At 35.2% G+C, this 23,874-nt stretch overlaps 1 protein-coding gene and 1 long non-coding RNA gene across 34 annotated transcripts in view; one reads left to right on the top strand and one right to left on the bottom strand.

Annotated features, from left to right (window-relative positions):
• ROBO2 (roundabout guidance receptor 2) overlaps positions 1 to 23,874 on the top strand; it is an 862,058-nt gene that overhangs the window by 509,210 nt on the left and 328,974 nt on the right. The gene's annotated exons all lie outside the window — the stretch shown is intronic.
• On the bottom strand, positions 23,470 to 23,778 carry LOC116654249 (uncharacterized). The gene is made up of 2 exons (XR_004309319.2): positions 23,689 to 23,778; positions 23,470 to 23,514 (listed from the first exon to the last, which is right to left on the bottom strand). It is a non-coding gene; the product is annotated as an uncharacterized LOC116654249 (long non-coding RNA).

Here is a 23,874-nt window from a genome sequence, read left to right as displayed (position 1 = left end):
AATGACCCTGAATTTAGGTTACTGAAACTCAGGTCATTGATATGTAGTCTCTCAGAGGGAGATAGGCATCTAAATAGCTTTGTGATTGATTCTCCTTTGAAGGTGAGATCTGGAGATACTTCTGCAGTTTTGTTCTTACTGAAAGAACCTATGGATACACAGAGCTACAGAAGAATGTGTGGGACTTAAAGTTGCTAAATTATTTGAACTTCAAGCTGATAAATCTTGCTCTCCACTTCAGTGATTTTTTCTCCAAAATACATGTCTAACTACAAGTGCTATACTGATGAGTCCTTTTTTCTCTGCCTTTCGGAGGCATCTTTATATCTTCATGAGAACTCCCATAAATTTAGGATGGTAGGATGTTTTTTTTTCCTCTAAGATAGGAAGGTGGGTTTTTTTTTCTTTTTTTTTGCATGGAGAAGGGACTGTAAAACAAATTAATTCTAATAAATCAGTCCTTGAAATATTCCTGTAATACCTTTATATAAGGTAAAATTTTGATGCTATAAAAAGTAATTTTGTTAATAAATTTAGCTTATTGAAGTAGATTTATTCTGTGTAATTCACTACTGCATTTGAGATATTCTTGTACTTTTTTTGGTTATGAACAAGTCAGTTCTTCTAATGCATTTATTCCAGTGTGTTTCACCTCCAGTACTTTTTCTTATACAGCTGTTTTCTGAAAAAAAGGGGAAATAAAAAGAAGAACAAGACACAGTCCTTTGGGTTATTTTGCACATTGAGCTATGTTAGGAAAGATGTGGTCAGGACAATAGCATTTGCAATTGAATATGTGTAGTGAATTCCAGAAAGACTCTTCCTCTTACTTGTTGTTCTGCAGACTCTTAGAGCTGTTGTCTTTCTGTACCTCACACAGACTCATTCAGGACTTGGGTAGAAGGCAGTGCATCTTCAAATCCTTGCATGACTAATTTAATTTCAACAATGGATTTTAATGACAATTAAATAAGAATTAATATTACTGGTTTCAAAGTTGCCAGGTGGTTAGACTGATAAATTTAAGGCCTGTGAGCTTAAAAGATTTTTGTTTTTATTCAGCTGTCTTTTTGAGGCCCAAAATATTCAGATCTTTTCCATCATTACTTAGTATATTTTTTTGTTTGTTTGTTTCCTCATGCTACTTCTTTTACTGTGATGCAGTTGTCTTTTTCAGAAGAAGCTTTTTATTTAAAAACACTTTTTATCAGATCGACTCTATACCTAAGGAAAAGCAATATAACTAACTCAAAAGTGCAGGTGCAGAAGTTACTTTGAATTCTGCGGTAATAGTGGGAATTCATCCCTTTCTAGTGTGACATGCAATAGCAGTTACTTCTCTCATTCATACAGCTCCTAAATCCTGACAGGGTAAAAATTTCCAGAGCTAACTTATACCATCTTCACAACATTTATGGAGGTCTTTGTGTATGTATGTTTTCTTGGGTATTACTGATAAGACAGAGACTGCAGGAACCGTTGCAGAGAAGTTATCTATGGAGAGTCTCCTCTAGCCTAAACAGAGTTCACACTTGGTAGGTTTCAGAATTGGAGAACTGTCCCTGTGTACCTCTCCTATTTGGTCCCTTACTTCATGGATAGAATTCTGAAAGGAAATGCATTTACATATCAAAGACAAAATCATATTTCAAGTTATGAAGGTACAATTGGATACTTTGAATTTTACACATTTTATAATATTTATGTACAGATGGATAGTAGTATTTTAGTATAGATTAAGCATAATGTTTTGTGGATTACTTTTCTTGTGCTTATGGAACATTTATAATATGCATTAATGTGTTCAAAATGTGCAAAGATGCTCTGATGGCCTTTAATGAAAGATAGAAAATTTATCACAAGTCCAATACTGGTCATGAGGTATAAACTAAGTGGTTTAATAAATTTTCCCAGTAGATTTAGGCCCTTTACTACAGTTATTCAACTTCTATCATCCCTCTTATCCTCTTCACAGCTTGAATTTCATCTCCTACCTATATGTTTACTGCCTAAAAAAAAAACTGTTGAAAGACTGATTTGAGAAGAATAGTTTATAGGCTTGGTTTCATTCAGCTTTGTAAGAGACATGATCTGTATATTTTGGTGACAGATCTTTCATTTCTAACATCTTTCTCCCCATCTCATCTTGTTTCGACTGTCAACTCGTTTTCTCATTTTTACTTTACATTTTGTGTACGTTTTCCCTTTAGCTTAATCACATCTAAGTATGGCTATAGATAATTTGTGAAATAACAGGGAACCATATGAAAAGCAGGGAAGCAAAGAGAAAGTGCTTTCCCAGGAAAAATGTCAAAATTGGATAATTTCTTTTCTCTGTCATCTGTCTGCTTCCTCCCCATATCTCTCTCTCTCCCCACCCCCCCCCGCCCCCCCAACCCCCCACCCCCCCTTCCTTCAATGGATGTATAATTACCTTTTTGTTTCAGTAATGTGAAACAAAAATTAGATGCAAGAGAAAAATCTAAATAGAAGGACTGTAAATGCTTTTTCGAAATGAAGAATTTAACTAAACCACTCTAAAGTCCCCTGCTGGGCTCAGGCAAGCTGAAATTAATTCAAGAAGGCAGATAAAAATTTTAACCAGCCCAAGTGGAGATGATGGATGTGACAGCTCTCAGTTAAAATGTCTTTTAGTGGCAAATGCATGCTTATTAGTCAAGTGATGTGACATAACTGTCCTGGGTGAGAGAAGATGCACCAATGACCATTTGCATTGAGAACAAAAGAAAATTTTGAAGAATAAAATAAGGAAAGGAAGAAAGAAATAACTTAATATCCACTGTATCCACTTTCTATATTGTTTATATATGTTTGCCTACACAGACACATACATATATATGTTCACACATGTGAAAGAGATTGAACTTAAAAAAATCTTGATAGGAAGTCATTTATAAGGAAGATTTTTAAATAATTTAAATAATTTTAAATAATTAATGAAAGTAATGATATTTTTTTTAACCTTCTGTTTTGGGTTTTTATTTTATTTTATTTATTTTTTTTATTTTTTTTGCATAATTGACAAAGGAAAACTGAGGTGTTTGTTGCTGATGTAAACATATGACATTTTAGAAGCCTATCTCTTTGGAAGGCTTTGGGATCTTTCCTTGGTTTCTCAGATCTAATGCAGGTCATCTGCAAAAGATGCAGTCCATTGGAAGACAATGCAACAGAAATTAAAAAAAAAACAAAACCAAAAACAAACAAACAACGGGAATGGACTTTTAAGAAAGCATGTATATATATTTGCAAGGAAAATACTTCAAAAAATCTTGGTTAGTTTACCACATTATATATATACTTTATATGATTTAGGAGCATATGCTACCGAATTACAATAGCTCCCAGTTAGAGCTGCCCAGGTAATTGAGTTTCAGTATTATTATTCTTATTTTTCCCCACTATAATCAAATTGTATTATCATAATGTTGTTATTAGGATGAACCTCTTACTGTGTACCTCAATAACATTCAAGGCCACATCTGGATTTCACTGTTTTTAGAATGCTGTGGGAGAGTGGGAGTAGAGTTCTGGAATATGTTGCTAATAATACTTTGTAGCAAAGTAAGACCTGCTTCTAATGGCTCTGATAGAAGAAATTGCACCAGAAGATTCATGATTGGAATCTCAAGACTAATCAGGCATTTGGGATGGATATTTCTGTTCTCCCTGATGAGCATGTGCATAAATTAATTCTCCTCAAAAACTGTAATTTTGATACTCAGTGTAAAAATTTATATTTTGTTTTCACTTCTGATACAAGTATGTCCTTGTGAAGTTTGCTAGCTTATTGTATTTCACTTCAAAGAAGTAGTATTCATTTAAAGAGTTTCAGCCATTAAAGAACTGTAAAATGGGGTCAGAGGGGTAAGAAACAGTAAAATGCTGACCTGTTCAGAAGTAAACTGCAATTCAGCAATCCCATAGCAAGCTACTCATTAACATTTTAACAAGGGTAGCTAACAGTGCAACAGTCTTAGAACAATGTGTTTGTTTACATTTGCTCTGAAGACTTCTTTTTATGCCTCCTCTTTGTTGTTTCTTTAAAGGAGATACTTAAAAAGTTGATCTGAGCTGCTATGAGCTATTTTCTGGAGATTTTTAGTCAAAAGAAAGACACTTGGTTAGCTTATTTATAATTAAAGACAGACAAAAATGTTATGGGCTGTTAGTTTTTCTTTGTTCCGATATTCAGGTTTGCTTGCACCTTGAGAAGATCAGAGTGTAAATAACTCCTTTTCTAAAACTACAAATTTCCAGTTTTTGTCAACATTGTCATGAATGTGTGTTGTGTCAGGCTAGGTAGTAGTTTATAATGGTTTCTCATTCTGTCAGCTATCCTGCTGACCTTCAGCAATCCTCCTTCTAGCTTTCTGGGTTTCAATAACCTATCTGGAAGGTGAAGACAGCATCACAATGGACACTAAATATTAACTGCTTTTTTTGATTCATAATGTGAATACAGTTGATGTACATCCAAATGGGCAGTGTAAACTTTTCTGGGCTGATGATGTCAAGCTCATGCCTGACACTTCAGAGTATTGTGTTACATATACAGGGATGACAGAAACCTGTAACCCCAAAAAGATTTGTGCTAAAAACTCACAGTTTTAAGTTCCTAAGTCTTTCAGTAAGTGAAAGAATATAATATAAAATACATGGATTAAATTGAATAAACTCAGTATGTCTAAAATATTTCAGTTTAAGAATTTGATTTTTTTTTTTTTTTTTTTAAGTAACATAAGTTTAAATCCTTAGGTGGTTCTCTAACTTACTGTGCTTAACATATTACCTACCAGAATATTGTCTATCAGTCTTGCTAAGAAATATATCAGTATTTCCGGGATGCTGCTCATAGAGAAGTTACCTTTCTTTTTTGAGGCTTGGGATGTTTGCTAATTCAGAAATATACAGAATTTGCCAGATTCTTTGCTGTGGTTCTCACAAAATAATTTTAAAAATTCTAAGTTAAGATGACTTTTTGTATAATTATTTTGTAAGAAAACAATGCTATCAGCTATTCAGATTTATTCGCTGTAGGCAGATGCCATTTTTTGAAATGCCTGTACTCAGACACTATGCAAAACTGATGTTCAAGTTTTAAACCTTCATTTGTTCTAAGTAAAACATTCACCCAACTACAGTCTCAGTTTAGGATTTTGTAGCAATGTCTACCTTACTATATAACTTATATTACTTCTTTATATATACATCTAGCAAATTTGTAGTAAGGTAAAGCATTTGAGAACGCTGGTGATTTATTTATTTTTTATCAAGATCTCTGTAGCATGTTTGAACACATGCTGGTCAATATGCTTTTCTAAAGGTAACTATTTTTAGAGTCAACTACAGTACATAAAGGTGAGCCAACTTTCCAAGAAATGGATGTGAAAGCAGTGGCAGTGTCAGCACTGTACCAGAGAGCTAAATGATGGTGTGGAGTCTAAACCAAATGAAGCAAGATAGGCATTTAATCGATTTTTCTCTCTAATGCAGCTTAATTACAAAAGGGACTTATTATCATTTAGGAGGCTTTTGGGGTGTAGCACAGACTCATTTACTTTCACACATGGCTTTCAGTGTATTTCTGAAGTAGACATTAAGGTAATGTAAGAAAGCTAGTTTCATTAAACTCAGTGCAAGATGGTATGGAAAGGGGAAGCTGATACTTACCAAATGTTTAAGGAAGTTGTGATTACACATTCCCACTTCAAAGCTGCATACTTAAAAGAGGCAAGATGTTTGAGTCTGAGTAGTCTGATTATGATCACTTGCGCATGACACAAGACAAGGAATTCAAGTTCCTCTTGACTGACAAGAAACTGGTCTTTGGACTGATCCTTAGTCTTAACATAAACATCAAATAGCTTAATTTTATTCCTGGGAAAAGTGTCTTGCGTAATAAAAAATGTAATAATAATAATAATAATAAAAGTATAATAGAAAGTAAGATATTAAAGGTCTTTCTGCTCTTGTTTCTCCACTTCTGTTTTTTAATTGTAGTATGAAATAGCTTACTTTGTTAGAAGCATCATGCAGCTACTATCTTCATTTTTTGTAAGTCTTGTAAAAAGTTATGAAAATCAAGGAAGAGGTGTATGTTCTAAATCACTTTTCTAATCTAAGTACTTGCTCTGTTTTGGATTTGACTGAAACTCTTAATTAAGTTTATGAATTTTTATTTTGATCTTAGTGATAATGGGCTCATCTTAAATTATTTAGTAAATTTTGTTTGAAAAATAGGAAAATTCTAGTTTGCTTTTCATGTGGATGTGGACACTGAAGCTTTTTCAACCCAGATGCTGATACTTGTCTGTTCCATCTGAAAGTCTGATATGGAAATTGAAGCTTCAATTCAAAGACCTCACAGAAAGAAGCTGACTGAGTCAGTCATGGCTGCCCTGCAACAAAGACTTGTGCTTATCAGTAGAAAGATTATTTAGGCAAATGAAACTACGGAAGACATGAAAGATCAAAAGGTCAATTTTCAAGCTCTATTAATCCTTTTTTTTTTTTAAAAAAAAAAAAAAAAAAAAAAAAAAAAAAAAGCTAGACTAAACCTCATGGTTTCAAGAGACCCATAAATTTTACTAGTCTATTTGTGAGGTATAGCATCTATGATCTTAGTTGTAATAACAAGTAGTTATCATGCCAAAGTGAGAAACTGAGGAAGGCAATATGTCATTTTAGCAAAATCTGGAGTGACATTTCCATCTCCACCAAAATCCCTTTTGCCACAAGCAGTATCCAAGGTATTTGAGACAGATTACAGACAAAATTTAGTGTATTACTGAACATTAATCAAGTGAATAATCTCATGATAGGAATACCTGCAAAGTTTATCCAATTCTCTGTTTTCGTTTAAGAAATACAGTACTTTTGTTGTAGTACCAGAGGCACTAATGTCATTATAGTCATTGAATGAGCTGTCAGGTATTAATTCATCTTTCCAGACGGTCTACAGTTTTCTTTATTTCTCCCCATATTCCAGTCTTTCAATAATCCCACATGGTAAAAAGAAATTTGACAAAGTATGCTTCACTTTCTGGATAGAAAGAAAATAAGATCAGAAAGAAAGTTCAAATAAATTAACACATACAATGGTAACTTTCTCGAACATTTTTCATTCATAGCATACTACTGTTGTTATAGTCATGGGAGTGAATATAACCCTAGAATCACAGAACAGAATAATAGAATCATAGAATATATATTTTGCCTTGTAGAGACTAAACTTCAATTGTTCATGTCATTAAAGAAATAATAATAAAGAATACTTAAAAAAGATAACCTTGGGTAAAATTGAACCAATGGAAACTATCTATTTATTTATTGTATTGTTGGCAGATATTGGAAAAGCATTAATGGAAAATTCTTTATGTAGTTGATGTAGGAGTCTGTTTTAAATAAATAAATAATTGACTGACCAATCTTCTGCTGTGAGGGAATTTATGCACAATTATATGGGAAATTGGTAATCACAGCCTGAACCTCTGATTAATCAGCTTAGGCAAGTTTCGGGTCAGCTGTGGGAGCACAGATGAGGGTAATTCAGCTGTGGTCCTGGAAGGGGTGGAGCCTGACTCCACCTCCTCTAGGCCTCATTTAAGGGCTGACCACCACTGAGGCAGCATCTCTTTGAGATTGCTCCTTGGTGGAGATTGTTTCAGTGTTTTCCAGCAGACTGAAGGCCTCTATTGGGTGAGTCTTTCCTTTAAAAAACCTTTTGGATACTTATCACCATCTCTCTTGTACCATCTTTGCATTATTGTCACTATACATCACTGTACACACAATAATGTGCTATACTTGGTAATATACTTCTAGGAGACATCAGATTAGCAGAAGATTAAAGCAACATATATGCTTCATAGCTGTAAATCAGGTATTCCTTACCTCTACTCTCATTGGCTGTATTATTGCAGGTGCTTTTATAAATTTATGTAGTATCATAAGTATAAATAATGCTGAAACAAACAGAAAAAAGTTCCTAAAATATTCTGCTGAAAAATATATTGTATTATGCAACATTCTATGATGTATATTATGTGTATCTATCAAGCTTCTTTTTCAAATTTTATTTTATTTTTGCAAACTCTCAGGAGCAACATTCTAAAGGATATATTGCAGGTTCTCAGTTTGGGAAATGAAAGTCCTATTTTTGTGGAAAATCATTTGGAACCCACCTGTTTATATTTCACAAAAGCAGCAAGTGCAAGACATATAAATGATTGAAGATTTTGTGACTTGCAAAGGGCAAAAGTGTGAATGAGACTGTCTGTTTTACTTTTCTTGGATTCTCTTTTTAATCCAATGACTAAAATTGCTTCATCTGCTGCCAAAAAAGTAATTAGAATGAACACACAGCAGTCTTGAGGTGGGACTTTTAGGACAGCTGGGATGGGAAATATGGAGAATACCCATTTCAAAATGGAAATTGGCTACTAAAGCCCTTGAGCTTTTGAAAGTATCTAGGTTTGAATGTTGAGAGATGAGTAATGTTGTTGCTGTAGTGTGCTTCATGGAGAGAAGTAGAACATGAAAAGAAAATCTGCTCTGCAATCTACTGAAAAGGATAAACCCCACCTGAAGAGTGAGAAAAGGAACAAGACTAAGTGTTTTTAGGGTGGTGAGGTTCTGGAGTAGGTTGCCTACAGAAGTTGTGGATGCCCTGTCCCTGGGGGCTTTCAAGACTAGCTTGGATGGGGTCCTCATCAGCCTGATCTAGTGGGTGGCAACTCTGCACATGCTAATTTGGAACTAGATAATCTTTAAGGTTCTTTCCAATCCAAATAGCCTTCCAGTACTTAAAGAAGCCCTGCAAGAAAGACAGGGAGAGACTCTTTACCAGGGTGTATACTGGTAAGAAAAGATTTTAATTACCTTCACTGCTCTGCCCTCATGAGGCCCCATCAGGAATACTGTGTCCAGACCTGGAGACCTCAGTACAAAAAAAGACACGGAGCTTTTGGAGTGGGTCCAGAGGAGGGCCACAGAGATTATCTGAGCACTGCTCCTCTGAGTGATGCTTGGTGCCATGTAAAAAAGAAGTGAATGCTGACTCATCTCTCATGCTGTGCGGGAGCCATGGTGGTAGTGGGGGGAGTCTAGAGTATGAAAACCTCATAGGATTTGCCACCTGGGAAGATTATCTTGCTACTTTTTTTAATTATTTTTTTTTTTTTACTGAATCCCAAGCATGACAAACTTGAAGGAGAAAGCATTTTTTTCTTTCTGGTAATATTGCTTTTTGCTATGTGTATGTTACCAGTAATACCAAATTAAGGGACTTATTACATATGCAAGGAACGTTTTTGCAAAATCATCACCCTGTTGGAATCAGATAGTAGTAACACTTATTCAGTTCTACCGTGCCATTTTATATGCTGGTGGTTTGATAGACTTAATACTATCTGGAGAATCTATTTTTTTTAATTTTTTTTTTTATGAAAACAAAATCATTTAAAAACTGCATAGTTCTCAATCTGAAATGAATGCCCACAAAGCTATTTGCTGTATTATTGGTTTTGTGAATAGTCTGTGTTTAAAGATCTTAGCATAAGTAAGTTTACAATGAAAGTGGTTATTGTAGCTTGGACTAATAAAGTAGGATGACACTGCTGTAAACTGTCGTCACTTACCATGTTCACTTGCTTTTAGTGGGAGGTGAATTCTGAACATAATGTCAGTATTGTCTGTCTTGACTGAGAACTAATTAAAAAACAGGAATGTTTCCCTGTGTGAAAATTTAACTTTTTCAAAAGCTCTTCATGGTTTAAAGGTCATGTAAACTTTACAGACAAGGCTTTAAAAGAGTTCATTGACAAGCCAATTGCATTTTAAAGGGAACAGATGTTGGAAACATCTAACATCTGAAATGCATGTCACGTATTTGTGTGTTTAGCAACACCTTTTTCTGAGCTGTCATTCTTAATTTCAGCACTATATCATAGATAACTTGTTGACTCTTAAGCTACTTGCTATTTCACTGTAAACCAGGCTATGAACAGTAAAATGTATTGGCATATCAAAGGGCTGAGATAGTTAAAGTGGAAAGACATCAGTCATTTCATGGCATGGTTGCAAGTTTACTTATGAGTGAGAGAAAACTGAAGAAGGAGACTTTTTTTATTATTATTATTTAACTTTTTCCCCCTGTCTACCACTCCACCCCTGAGAGACTTAGTTCTGCATTTCAAACTATAGGCTATGTTGCTGTTAGGAAACTGGTGCCTGCTTATGTATAAAATGATACTGATAATAAAATAACTCAATTATATATATTTTAATATATTGCTGCTTGCTGATGCATGGGAATTTAACAAGGAATTATCTGTTTTTAATCTGGAGTAAAGCAAGGTTTCTTGATAGTTTTCATGTAACTGATGGGGTGAACTCCAAGGAAACCTACATGTTTTCTATAAGGATGAGGATATTCAACTTTCATAGTCAATTTAATAAAAAACATAAATGCAGACGTATATAAATTTTTAAATAATTTAATTAATCTTGTAAATGGGAATAAACCTTATTAAGTATTAACTAACATTTGAAGAATGATAAACTCAAAATGCCAAAGAAGTTGACATTCTTAATGTTGATTCTGTACTATTATGTTTGTATCTCTTTTTACTATTGTGGATATTGTTACATATGGACCTATACAGGCCTTACATAAATAGGAAAGTTTTACTGATTTAACATAAAACGGTTTTAAAAGCAGTTTTAGCTATGTAGATACTCTTTTTTAGATTTAAGAACATTTCTTCAATTTACCTTGATGCCAGGTAGACTGAAAGCAACCAGAATAAGCTGCTTGAAATGACAAATATATTTTTGCAGATACTCAAGGTAATATATAAGAAGACTGTATTATTTCAAGTAAGTAAGGATTATCCTTCAGGCACTGAACAGTTTTGCTATACTTGCTTTTTCCAAATAATATAAAGTGTAATACAGAGAAAAAAAAAGCTTTAAATTGCTTTTGTATGCACACACAAATAACCTTATAGATACACAAGCTCATGGATACATAAACAGAAATATAAATCCATTTTGCAAGTGATGATATTCAGGTTGACTTCATAAGTTCAATATTTACATGTGAGATGTAATATATATGGAAGTACACACAAATTGAAAGTGAAAAGTTGAATATGTAATTAGAACAGCATGCAATGGATTTGCAGCTGGTAAGACTTTAGTTATGGAGTCATTAGGCTGGTAGCATCTGTATTTCTAGATGCTTGTCTCTACCTTCATGGTATATATTGCTGATTGAAAGGTTTTTGACGTGGTATGTCATCCTTTTGAAATCCCTTCATGTGATACATGTCATAAAAGTAAGGTTCTGGGAGTGTATGGTTGTAAATTGTCTGGCTTGCTCTGAGATGGAAAGGTTCTTCATTTATTTAATTTCTTAATATAGTGGTACTTCTAAAATGAAATTCTAATTTTGTCTTCAAACTGTGAGCAAGCATACTTCATTTTGCTTACTTGCTGTGTGTCAGTTGAAAATAACTTCATAATTTTCTGTAACATTTTGTTCCTATTGCTAAGTATTACACCCTGCCTGGCTACAACCAAGTGAAGTTCTCCATAACCAGTGCTTGAATAAACACTTCAGACCAGGGGATTTGTTATGATGAAATATTTATTTGAATTCTACTGGAATGGGAAAATCAAGATATTAAATTCCATCCATCTGCTGCCTAAGCAGTAGGTATGGTTGCTGCTGTGTGAAGTTACGCATGGTTTGACCAGAATGTTTGGATGTACATAATGTCAGTCAACTTGCTAACATTGGGCTGAGTTTATTTACTATTACTAATGGGCATTCAATACATATTCTATATGCTATAGAAATAAGTAACAATAGTTTGTTTTGATGTTATTAATTCATAAAGCTAAATACAGAAAAACTCTGTAGGGAAAAGAACTGTTCTGTATGCCCATACCCCTAGCTTGGCATCCAGCTAGCTTTTTGAAGACTCTTCAGCATAAGGTATTAATCTGCAATTGTAAATAATAAACATTAGAGGAAGATTACATAGGCTTCCTAGTAGAAGAGAGAGGCCAAAGAGTACGCTGAAAGTCTTTAACCATGAAGCAGTCATCATAACAGATTGGTAACTCTAGGAGATTGGTAACTCTAGGAGTAATCAGCAGATTGCCTATATGTTACCTCCCCAAAGAGGGAGAAGGCAGTAAAGTCCATCAGCAGGGAGATAAAGATAGTTTCCAGGACATTCATCTTCATGGAAATACTGTTATTGGCAGACATCACGTGGCCCTAATGAGAGCAGGTGTGTTCCCTCACGGATCCAAGCCAGTTGTGGGTGGTAATGAAACAATCTGTAAATGAGATTTTAAAGGGTGCAATACTTCATCACTGGCACTGTTGTCAACATGCAGACAGTCCTTCCTTCTATTTAGAGTGGAATGCGTTTAGCTGCAGATTAAGAGTGATGACAGAATTGAGCTCAAAGCACACCCTGCATAGTGTCAACAGGCCCTAATGATAACATAGTACCACTTCCCTTAAAGAGTTTCATGTCTTATTCAACGTAAATTGTAAAAATGTGGCATTTTAGAACCAATGATGTGTTTTTCTATTGATGCTGTCATAGTAGGCATCTGCTGAAAGAGGTGTTGTTTGTCAGATCCCATTTTCCTCAGTGATTCATCAGTGATGGTTCATGCATGCAGTATCAGAACCAAATAATTTACAGCAATGCATTGAACAGTGTACTGTTTTATTAATCTGCTACTTACTCTGGTACCACTCAAGATGTCAAAGACATAGAGTAGGTTCACCCAAGTATGTGCTCAGTATTTTGCAAATCACAGCTATTTTGCATAAGCTGCAGTTAGGAATATTAATGAGCTAATTTTAATAAAAAGTAGAACGATATATTCTCTCTTTTCCTTTTTTTTTTTTATTTATATGTATTTACACTCCCATTAGGTGTGGTAACTTCAGTCTTTTCTCATACTTTTGAGTTCAGTGTTTTTAGCAAATTACAGTCGTTCTAAGAGGGGAAAAAAAAACAAAAACATTTTAGTAACTACTCAGTAACTCATCTTTTGAAAGTACTTCAAATCTAATTTACTCAATATCTACTATCACCAGTACTATTAAAAAAAGGTGATTTGTCAGTGTCATTAAAAAAAAAAAAAAGGTAAAAAAAACAAGCAAACAAAAAACCTTGGCTGGTCCTGTAGAGCATTGCCATTCACAAAGCATGAGTACTCAATAAATCCTATGCACTTCCAAGTGACGTAAGTGGGTAGATCTGTGACCTGGATGAATATCCATATCCTGGATATGTTTTAGCTGCCATCCTGGAAGAGCAGAATGTTGCCTCAAGTTTTAAAATGCCTGAGATTAGTTTTAAGTTTGTGTGTCTTTAAATTTTAAGCTTTAAAGTGAGATGGTTAGAGAAGAGAGAAGATGACAACAGTAAGGAAAGTCAAGTAAAAAGCCAGGCGCAACGTAGACTTCTGTTTTAAAAAGTAGTTATTGGCTAGTACTAAAAGAGTTTGACACATCTTCTAATTGAAAATGTTGTGGAGGTTTCATACAATCTGACGTTGGTTGCCTGAACTGGTAGGCTACTACCCAGAGACCATGAGTCTTAGGCTCCCATAAACTTGATCTACCTAAAGACTGGAGGGTAGTATCATATTGTTCTTGCAAACATTGTGGTTCTCTTTGTTGTTGTTCTTATTTTTTTTTTTATAAGAGCAAATATGAATTTGCATTTTTTTCTCTATTATTTGTTTGTGTGTGTAATTTAATTCCCCAGTAAAATTCTGGTTTTGTACCTTGAGTTCAACACAATTTGTTACGTTCTTCAGAGTAAAGTTTATTCTCCAGGATTTGCTGGAAGGATAGGCAGTAGTAAAACTCTAAAGTAACTAGCAGTTAGAAAATTATCAAGGAAGAATTCATGGTAGAATCTCACCTATGCAACCAAAAAGTGATCCCAAGAAGAGAAAGCATATGGTCTTAATGCTACTGCCTAGTGTTGAAATATAAAGTAATTATATAGCACAATATTTAGACTTCAAAATGGTATAGACCAGAACTGGACAAGAAACCAGATATCTTGCAATGAGCTCATTCTGGAGAGAAGAAATGAAAACTTTGACTCCTGAAACATTCCTAAATCATTGGATAATTGTGATATGTTAATGGAGATCAAGAGAAGGTGAACCATGAATTTTTTTTATATTAGACTGCATTCATAAGCTTAACATATTTGGTTAATTGCCTATACCATTCCTTGTCAGTTGTGTGTCTGTTTTTATATTGTTTTGTATCACACCATTAATAATCTATTAATAAGCCAGAATCCACCCATTCCCAGACCTCAATTAAGAGTTGGCAGTGGAGACAAGAGTATCTCCCCTAGAGATCCCTGCATACTTGAAGGCTTCTGAAGGTATGCAGCTTCTTTCCCATATTTCTGTCCCTGCTGCTGCATTCAAGCAAATCCTCACTCACAGTAGCCTGGACTCTTGCTGCTCTGCTGTTGCACTTACCATCAAGTTACAGTGCTAAATACCTAAAAATATAATACACTTAACATCTTTGGAAATGTGTTGTCCTCTATAATTTCTTGAAAGTTCTACCCTTGAGGCATTTAGAAAATTTACTCTGGAAGAAGGAGTCTCACCTTGAAATTCTTGGAATCAATGCTTACTGAGTATGCACAATTACTTACAGCCCAGAGTTATAGTTAGGAAGAGAAAGTATCCTTTGTGTCATTTTCAGTATCTACATGTTGCTCTCTAACTAGGAAGTTTGATTCTTGGCTCCTATGATCACATATCTAGCAACCTCAAACTGTCTATGTTACTCATTTTTCCCACTACTGAAAACAAACATAAATTCTGATATCTTGTCAGACTCTTTTGCCACTGGAGGCAATGTAAAGAGGTTTAACAAGATCAGTAATGTTAGAATAGTTAGAGTAAGCCTTTTCAGATGTACTGGAGCTTGGTTTCTCATAGATGTTCCTTAATTATATTCATGAAAAGATAATGATCTATCTTAAATGTAGTGACAATTTCCGTCCCGTTACTTGTATTCAAAGGCTGCTACAGAGTAGAACACTTCTGGGGATAATGACCAGACTTTGACCAAATGTAACATAAAATTACCAGCAACTTTTTCACAAAAACAGGTACTAATGCCACACTGAAAAGTACCTCAGTTACCTGCCAAAGACAGATGTGTAAATGAGTTTTATTTGTTGGGGACCAATTACTGTGTAGGCGACAGTCAACCATGATTTTTTTCTTTGAAATTTTTCCTACTTAACTACTAATTACTTGAGGGATTTATTACTGAGCCTTTTCATGGGGAGATAGAAGCAACAATATCAAAAACTTCTGCACGTTAAAAAAGAACAACAACAACAAAAAAACCCTAAACCCACAAACATTTAGGAGTATTATTTCTGCTATACGATAATCTGTATTTGTAATTTAAGAAGACATCCAATTGTTGGAGAATAATGAAATATTTTTTCATTTCTGAAAATAATCTTGTATCTACCCACACTTTTTCATTCATTACTTTTGTTGTAAGTTTTCTTGAAATTGATTTTAGATAGAAAATGTAAGTAGAATATTCTTGGTGAATTTTATTTTATAAACACATCAGTTTTTCTACATCCTGTAGAAAAAAAAAAATGCTTGACATGTTCTGTGTTTTATCATGGAAGATGAAACATATAAGATATTGGTCAAACAAAATCTTCACACTATGATGTACCTGTAACTATTTACAATAGTAGTTATACTAATTTAGGCTTTGTGAAAGCGGTATTTTTTACTGTACTCTTAATGGAAAGAAAGAGGAAGGCAGAGTGGAATACTTCTTTTTTTTTTCTGAATCTTCCTAGTCATGAATCTTGGTCACAAATGTGTATCAGCTGTTTTATATTCTTCCTTCTGAAAGAGGGGCATTTCATCTAAGCAGTCCACCCACAGTATGTATGCATAGCTACAGAAAGGTAGTAAAATTTAAGGGAATGATATTGGTGTACAGCTACTAAAACATCCAGGGTATATCCTTTTTAATTCCTAATCTTCTCATTCCCTTTTTTTTCTTGTTATATATGTTTACCTCATCTTGTTTTTAAGGCATTTGCAATTTTTCTCTGTCCTAAAACTTACTCTTTGGGAATGAAGAACCAGCTCAAAGAATCTGCAAATGAAGCACCACATTAACAGTCAAACATCCATGAATATTATATGACTGGGAACTGACCATTCCCACTAGTCAGAAATATACTAAAACCAGGGCACAGGATTTTTGTCACTTAGTAATCCACCAATATAAAAAGAAAAACAAGCAAGCAAACAAACAAAACAAATAAACACCCCATACCCAGAAACTGTAATAGAAGAATAATTTATATTTCAATACTTACAATGTACTTTTTATAATGCCATTTCTAATCAATTATCTGAGGTCATAAATTCCTGCTGAAATACTTATTTTGAACTGTGCACAGTACCATGCATGCTAATTTCTACTGATGCTTGCCTCTTCTGTCTCTCCCTATAGCCTTCTCTGCACCCACGCTAAGGGAACCAAAGCTTATTAGTAGCAACAGGAAAATATTTTAGCTACACCTTGCTTTGAATTTAAATTGAGCCATACTATCTACTTTGAAATTAAAACTGAATTCAAAATTAGTATCCATGATTATGAGAAATGGTCTAAGAGAGCAGTCAAGTGAGATTTTCCTCAACAAATTAGCTTGAAGTTGCAATATATAGAATTCGGTAGTTAACTCACGTTGAACTGTGTTCTGGCAGGTCCTTTATGCATGTGAATTTATGTGAAAAGAACCCTCTTCCTACCTGCCCTTGATGCAGACTGAACCTCAGATGAAGACACTGACAACTTCTTCATCATTGTTCAGGGAAAGGAGTTATGCATACCCTTTTTGAATACAGAAGGCACCAAAGAGGAGTGAGCTACAGCTACCACATTAACTGTAGGGTTCCTTTTACTGGCTCAAAAACTGATGCCTTGAGACAGAAAAGTGCAGATTAGTTATAAATTTATGCTGCTAATTCAGATTTAACCAAACATTTTTGATAGGTGAACATGACAGCAACCAGGCATTATGCCATATTGTCAGCCTTCCCAGAATTGGCATGAGAGCATATGGCCAGCATAGAGTTCATGTTATATGCTGTGGTGGAGTTAGCAGAGGTCAGATTTTGTATCCATGCTGATAGGGAAGTTCAATTTTGGAATTGTAGTCTCAGTGGCAGCTCTGAAAGTATCTAGCCTAAAACTTGCAGAAGAATCTCAGAAAGATATTGCTTCAGTTACCATTAATTTAGTATAACTGAATGCCATCTTGTTATTAAATGCACTTTAAAAAGAATGTGTTTACAGTAATGAAAAATAAATTCTGAAATTTAGCAGGATTATATATTTGCTACTTCAGATGGCAAACTGAAATTGAAAGAGTAGCTCCAAGCTATATGCCTGAATATCATTTTCATCACCATTTCTATTTACTCTTAAGCTAGATTTTGATATGTGTTCTTCTTCTAGTAATTCTTAAATTCACAAATGGCTCCATATGTGGCATTTTCTCAGACTTATTTCTTTACTGACTAGACTCAAGTTGCAGAAGAGTCAAGTTTGCAAATCCCGATTCTCATCTGTTCTGGAAATACCATTTTAAATGTTCATGGTAGAACTGTGCTGAAGAGTTGAGCTGTGTCCTAGTGCATAACCTTGCATTTTATCAGTAGTCATAGTTTTAGAAGGAAGCTTTTGCCAGATGTAATTCTTTTCCAAAGCTTTATCAACTCTCCGAAGTACTGTACCATAAAAGTAAAGAAGTATTTCATTTAAACCTTAAACCTTTCTAAAAGGTTTTAATTAGCAATTTAATGATCAGTGTGAATGAGAATAGGGCTGTGTTTGCTCATTAAATTTGATTAAATTAAATAACACATTTTGGTTTTGTAGGGTATGTTCTTGTTATGACAAGCATGAATATATTTCTAAGAGGGTCGATTAGCCTTTTGGCTTCTCTGCTTAATATTTTTCTCATTCTTTTATGGGAGTTCCTGTCTGTCTCCCATCAGGATTATTGGAATTTGGGACCTTGTCTATAATTGTATACCAATAGGGGTGACATGATGTCTCTCCACTGCATTAACTTTATTGTTCCCTGTAAAACATTAACACAGCAAAAAATCTGAGCTTGTAAATGAGAACCATGTCTTCATCTTGATCTGAGAAATTAAATTTGTAATTCAAATGAGAGAAGTTAATGAACTTAGTGTAGAGGCTGGAAAAAAGTGTTGTAATGTGCCAATTTGATCTGCCCATGGATACTTCCAAACATTCCCATTAAGGTATTGATTGTGTCCATTTAACAAAGTGAAGGGGACAGTGAATTCCCTAATGATTTGTCTATCACACCAGAAGTGCCTACATCCCCAAATAAATAAAACTTATCATGGCAATCCTTAATTTTTCTCTATAAACTGAACTTAATTTTAAGAATTTTATTTATATATGTGTATGTAGAATTTAACAATTCCAAGTTCAAGTAATGTCAGAGGATCTTAACTCGAGAAATAATAACTCCTATCTCAAACTTCATTGTAGTTCTGTAGTAAAAATTTATCAAGATAAATAATGTTGTGATCACTGTGACAATTTGGAAATTCAAAACCTAATATTTGTGCATAGAGAAAATGTAATTTCTGTACTGGTTGCTAACTTGTCATTTTATCTGCTGTCAGTAGTTGTTGATGATGTTGCACAAACTTTTCAGGCATACTTATATGCACAAAGCTTTATTAGTAGGGTTCAAATTTACATGAGCTGGAAAACAAAAACAAGGAGAAAAGAGGACAGAGGGTAGAAAAGAAGACCTCTTGTTAGTGGTCAGCCAGAAAGAAAAGAGTATTCCTGAGGTGTTCTCCTCCATGAAGCCCAAACACTTTTGTTATAGAACATAGTATTACCGGGACCTGGCTAAACTCCTTGACTGCACGTTCTTTCTTACAGTGCAGTAAGAACTTGTGAGACCAGGTATGGTCGGGCACAAGTCTTGCACATTTGCTGGTGGTCAAGCTTTGTGTGCATTATAGGAAAATGCCCACTGGATTTGTATTTGATTGATTTCTGTTATGCCATTTGTGGAGTACTGAAGTTCTAAGACAGGAAGGGGAGGGTGAAGAGATCTGGACTTGCAGTTTAGAAGCTATGAGGCAGAGAGAGATTCAGGTGTTAGCAAATTGTTTGCCACAAGAAACCACTACTAGAGTAGTTTGTACCCTTCAGCATAAGGCTGCAAACAGAAGAGTGCTTGGGACAGTGGGAGAGGCTTTGCCACAGTGTCACTGGGGTGTGTGTTGATGAAGAGCCTCAAGGTTACAAGTGAGGGTCAGGATACAAAATTTGAAATGGAGAGCCTCTAACGCTGAAAATGCTAAGTCAGTGAGCAGAATAACCATACCTCCTGTGATCTCTGTAGGACATTCAGTACTATACTGGCCCCAGTTGATTTCTAGATAATCTACAGAAGAGATATTTCAGCGATAACAACAGCAGCTGCTGACTTAGCACCTCATGTCAAGTAACAGAGTGAAGTACTAATCTACAACTGCAGTTACAGATTTGCAGCATTTCTGATGTTTTTTCTTTCAAGTTGTGAAGTGAGCCTGCTGGCCCGTTTTGCTTTTCCTGCAGAGACAAATTCTGTATCTGTGTAAAAAACTAGTTTTCTTAACTTGAGAGATTTTGTGTATCATCTTGCAGTGATTTTATTGCATTACCAATCTAACTGTCTAATATAACATATATATTTAGGTTACTAATTGATGTATAAACAACTGGGACTTCATGTTTAACAAAATGTTCTGATTGCCAGGCAACATTTTCAGCATATAACTTCACAAAAAATCATTTTAAATAGGGTCAGTTTTTATACTGTATGTGTAAATTTCCTCCACAGAATGTGTATGCAACCCTGAAATGGATAAACCAATTCTTTTCAATTATTTTTATTTTATTATTTTTGCAGATTTTAGCTCACTGCTAAAGAAAGTAAAAAATAATCAAGAAAACAAATCTGCTAGACTTCCTGTGAATTTAAGTACTATGCCAAGTTGACAAGAATGAGATATTTTACAGGAAAGCAGAGGACTTTACTTACCCCCCAAAAACTCCATTGTACATTTAAGTTTGAAAGACTTGAAAGGCCTTTGCTAAATGCAGACCTTGAGCACTGGCATGCTTGAACATAGAACAAGTCAGTGTACTATTGATTGGTGTAGGGTGGGATAAATGTGTGGCTTCTGCCCTTAATGGAAGCTGATTGTTCAGGGATGTGCTGGCAAGGCTGGTCGATTCTTTAGCTGTTGTTTACTGGGGAGGGCGATATCAATTTTCCAGAGGGATGATTGGTGGGATGTCAAGGCTGTCACCCTTTTCTTCTCATCACTGACAGACAGCTGAGTGACAATTACAGTGATGGGACATTGTCTGCATTGGCATATACACCAGAGGATAACTGGCAAACAAAAAAAGGCAGCAGTGCTTTAAGAAAGATATAATCAGCAGTTGTCAGGACTAGTTACATATATGATGTCTGAATAACAAGACCAGAGTGCCCCTCCTCAGACAGTGACATAAACTGTACTGGGTATTCCTAAACCCACATATAAATTAACCCTGGGGAAGTTACTGACTGTTGCTAGAAGTCAGTAGTAATTTATTTGGATATTAAACTTCAAGGAACTGTATTTTCAGGCAACATTCTGGAAATAAAACAGAGCTTTTCTGCAGAACTTCAAAATGGTGTAGATTACTACCAAATTTATAAACCAAAAAGCTTCTTGAAGTGCATACCCAGTTCCTCCTAGGAATCCTCTGCTGGAAATTTTCCTAAATACTACCCCAACAGATAGTCACATAGCAAACTTTGAGGATACTTTGTGTTTGCACTGACATATTTATCCTGCCAGTCCAGATTATGCAGACTAAAATAAACTTTAGATCTTTAAAGCATTATTTTATGCTACATAAATAAATATACTAGGTCTATGTAAATGCTTCTCATAAATTAATATCTTGTAATACATGTAGGTTGTTATGCAGAAGAATTTGTCCTGCTCCTGTGAGATCATGTGTAAAGCTTCTTTCATATGCATGTTGAGGTCTAAGGAACATAGTTCTGTGTTTTATTAACCACTGTTGATTTTTGTGGCCCCTCAAATTTGAGCTTAGAATAAGACTTCAGAATAAAAGAGAGCAGAGGAATGTCTTATATTTTGCACTGTAAATACAAGACTTTGGTCTAGATATATCTGACTTATCTCCAATCAATTGCATTCTCCTGTTCGCTGATTTTTCTTGCCATTCCTCTCTGCTCAGCTCTTTGTTGAGGGAACCTCTCAAAGGGTATTTCAGATGTACTTTCCTGAAACCTCAGTTACTGTTTTGAAAGTACACTTACATTTACATCAGAGTTTTACTTCAAATATTCATCTTACTGAGACCTTTTTCTGGTCTGCTTCTCAAGGTCTCCCACAGCAAGCATGAGTGAGCAGGGAACTGAGTGCTCTACCTGCCGCTTACCCTGACACAAGGAGAGATAATAGAAGTAGCAGTTTTAGGAATAAGCATGCTTCAGACTGTGTCTCTGATCTTGATTATAGTGGAATCATGTCCAACCCATGGCCTATGTGCCACATGCAATCCATCACAGTTTGCAGTGTGCCCCATTCCTTGCCCCATGCCATCATGGTAACAGCTCTGTCCTGCCCATGGCACACACCCATCACTGTTCACCAACCAAACATCAGTGGTGGGAAGGCAAGGTCGGCCCAGGGCGGCTCAGGTGCAAGCAATGCAACTGAGTGACTAAAAAGGGTGATCCAGGATCCAGCTCTTCCCAGACCTCATTTTAAGGGTTTGCAGTGGAGGTTGAGGGTATCTCATCTGGAGATCCCTGTATACCTGAGGTCTTCCTGAGGCAAGCAGCTTCTCTCCTTTATTTCTGTACCTACTACTGTTCCGTCTGAGCAGATCCTCACTTGCGGCAGCATAGGACCTTGCTGCTGTGTTACCACTGTTGCACTTTCCATTATGTTATATGTGCTTTTTCCCCAAAATACCTTTTTGCCTGTATGTACATTTGTAAAGAACTATTTTCAAGCATGTAGCACACGAAAAATGAAATTTCATCAAATGTCTGACAAACGTCTTGAGTGGTTACTAAGAATTACAGCCACTGCCATCAAACCAGACTGATGTGTTAGTTTCACAGAAATAAGATCAACTATCCTACTATTTTTCTGTTTTGTTGCTCTCTTTTTTTATGTTTCAATAAAAAATAAAAGATTGTGTGTGCTATATTTGTAAACATCTGCACTAGCAGAGGTGACCCACTGCCTCACTGTGCTCATATCTACTGTTTGGTCTCCATAAATGTTCCACAAACATCAGTAAATATCAGGTGCCATTTTTTTTTCTAGATGAGAAATTCAGTGACACACATTTGCTTCCTCTGCATTTCCATGTCAGCTGTCATTCTATCAGACTGCACCTCTGCTGCCAACTTCCTCACAGCAATAACATGTAATGGAATACAGAGAGAAAGTTCAACCTCTATTGCTATACCACCAACATCATTCTCTCACGTTGCAGACCAACATAATAAAATAAGAGGTTTTATTTCCAGAGCAGCCCTCATATCTTCTGGATCTCAGTGGAAGTCTGTTTCTGCTGCTCACTACACATGATGAGACCCTTCAGCAGCTGGGGCTGTTACAGTAAGATTTTAAAGTTTCCTCTTGCTATATTGACAACACTGTCTGGCAAATATTTGATCCTGAATAACTTATTTCATGCATGGTAAAGGAGATGTAGTTTACATCTTTCTGATAAAATGAGTCTTTATCATGTTTATATTACTTGTTACCTCAAATTTTCTTGCTTACTTGCTTCTGAATTATCTAATGATGCTACTGTGTGTGCAAGTTAGTTTATTATATTTTTCTCTCTCTCTCTCTTTTTTTTTTTTAATCTCCAATATCCTTTCTGCTCACACTCAAGATGAGGTTGTATTGGTGTGTTTAGAACAATCATCACAAATAGGATTTATGATTTGAGATCTATGTGTATCCAGGTACAAGAAAAAATTTTGTAACAAATTGCACTTTAGGATAGGTTGCCTAATGCAGTAGAGAGATGATAATATGACATATGAAGTGTGACTTTCTCCCAGTTGAATGGAATCAGAGGATTACATCAGACAATTGTCTTCTTCCTTTCTTTTCAATATTGCGTTTACCTGTTTACCTTGAGTAATTTTAATTTTTTTCCTCCCTCAGTACTATACTATTTTTCAGGTTGATGACCGATGTGAAAGATGGATACAATGATACAAGCTTTTTCATACCTTTATTTGTAAGCAGTGGTTCTCCAGCCTGAAAAAAAGAAAAAAAAAAAAAAGAAAAGAAAGTGACAATGCTTGTGATTAATATTGAAGTTTATTTTTTGTGAATCTCACGAAAAGCCAGATACATGTGATTATGAATTTCCCATTCTAAGCCACCAGCTAATTGATTTTGTACTGAGCTCATTAAAAATAGATACTTCACCTTTCAGAGGACTGTCTGGGAAACCTAAGGCAGGGCATGGCTCCTCAGGGACAGCATCGACTGACCGTTCTGTCAGGCAGGGCGAGAGTGGCCATGGTGCTTGTCAGAGCTGAAGTATATTTACTTCATCTCCCTGCAGATAAACATTTGCAAGGCAAATAATAAATTAGCCATTAATCAGAAGAG

This window comes from Coturnix japonica, chromosome 1, assembly GCF_054131305.1.
Source record: "Coturnix japonica strain WE chromosome 1, WE-NBRP24, whole genome shotgun sequence".
Lineage (NCBI taxonomy): Eukaryota > Metazoa > Chordata > Aves > Galliformes > Phasianidae > Coturnix > Coturnix japonica.
This window is presented reverse-complemented; position numbering and strand designations above follow the sequence as displayed.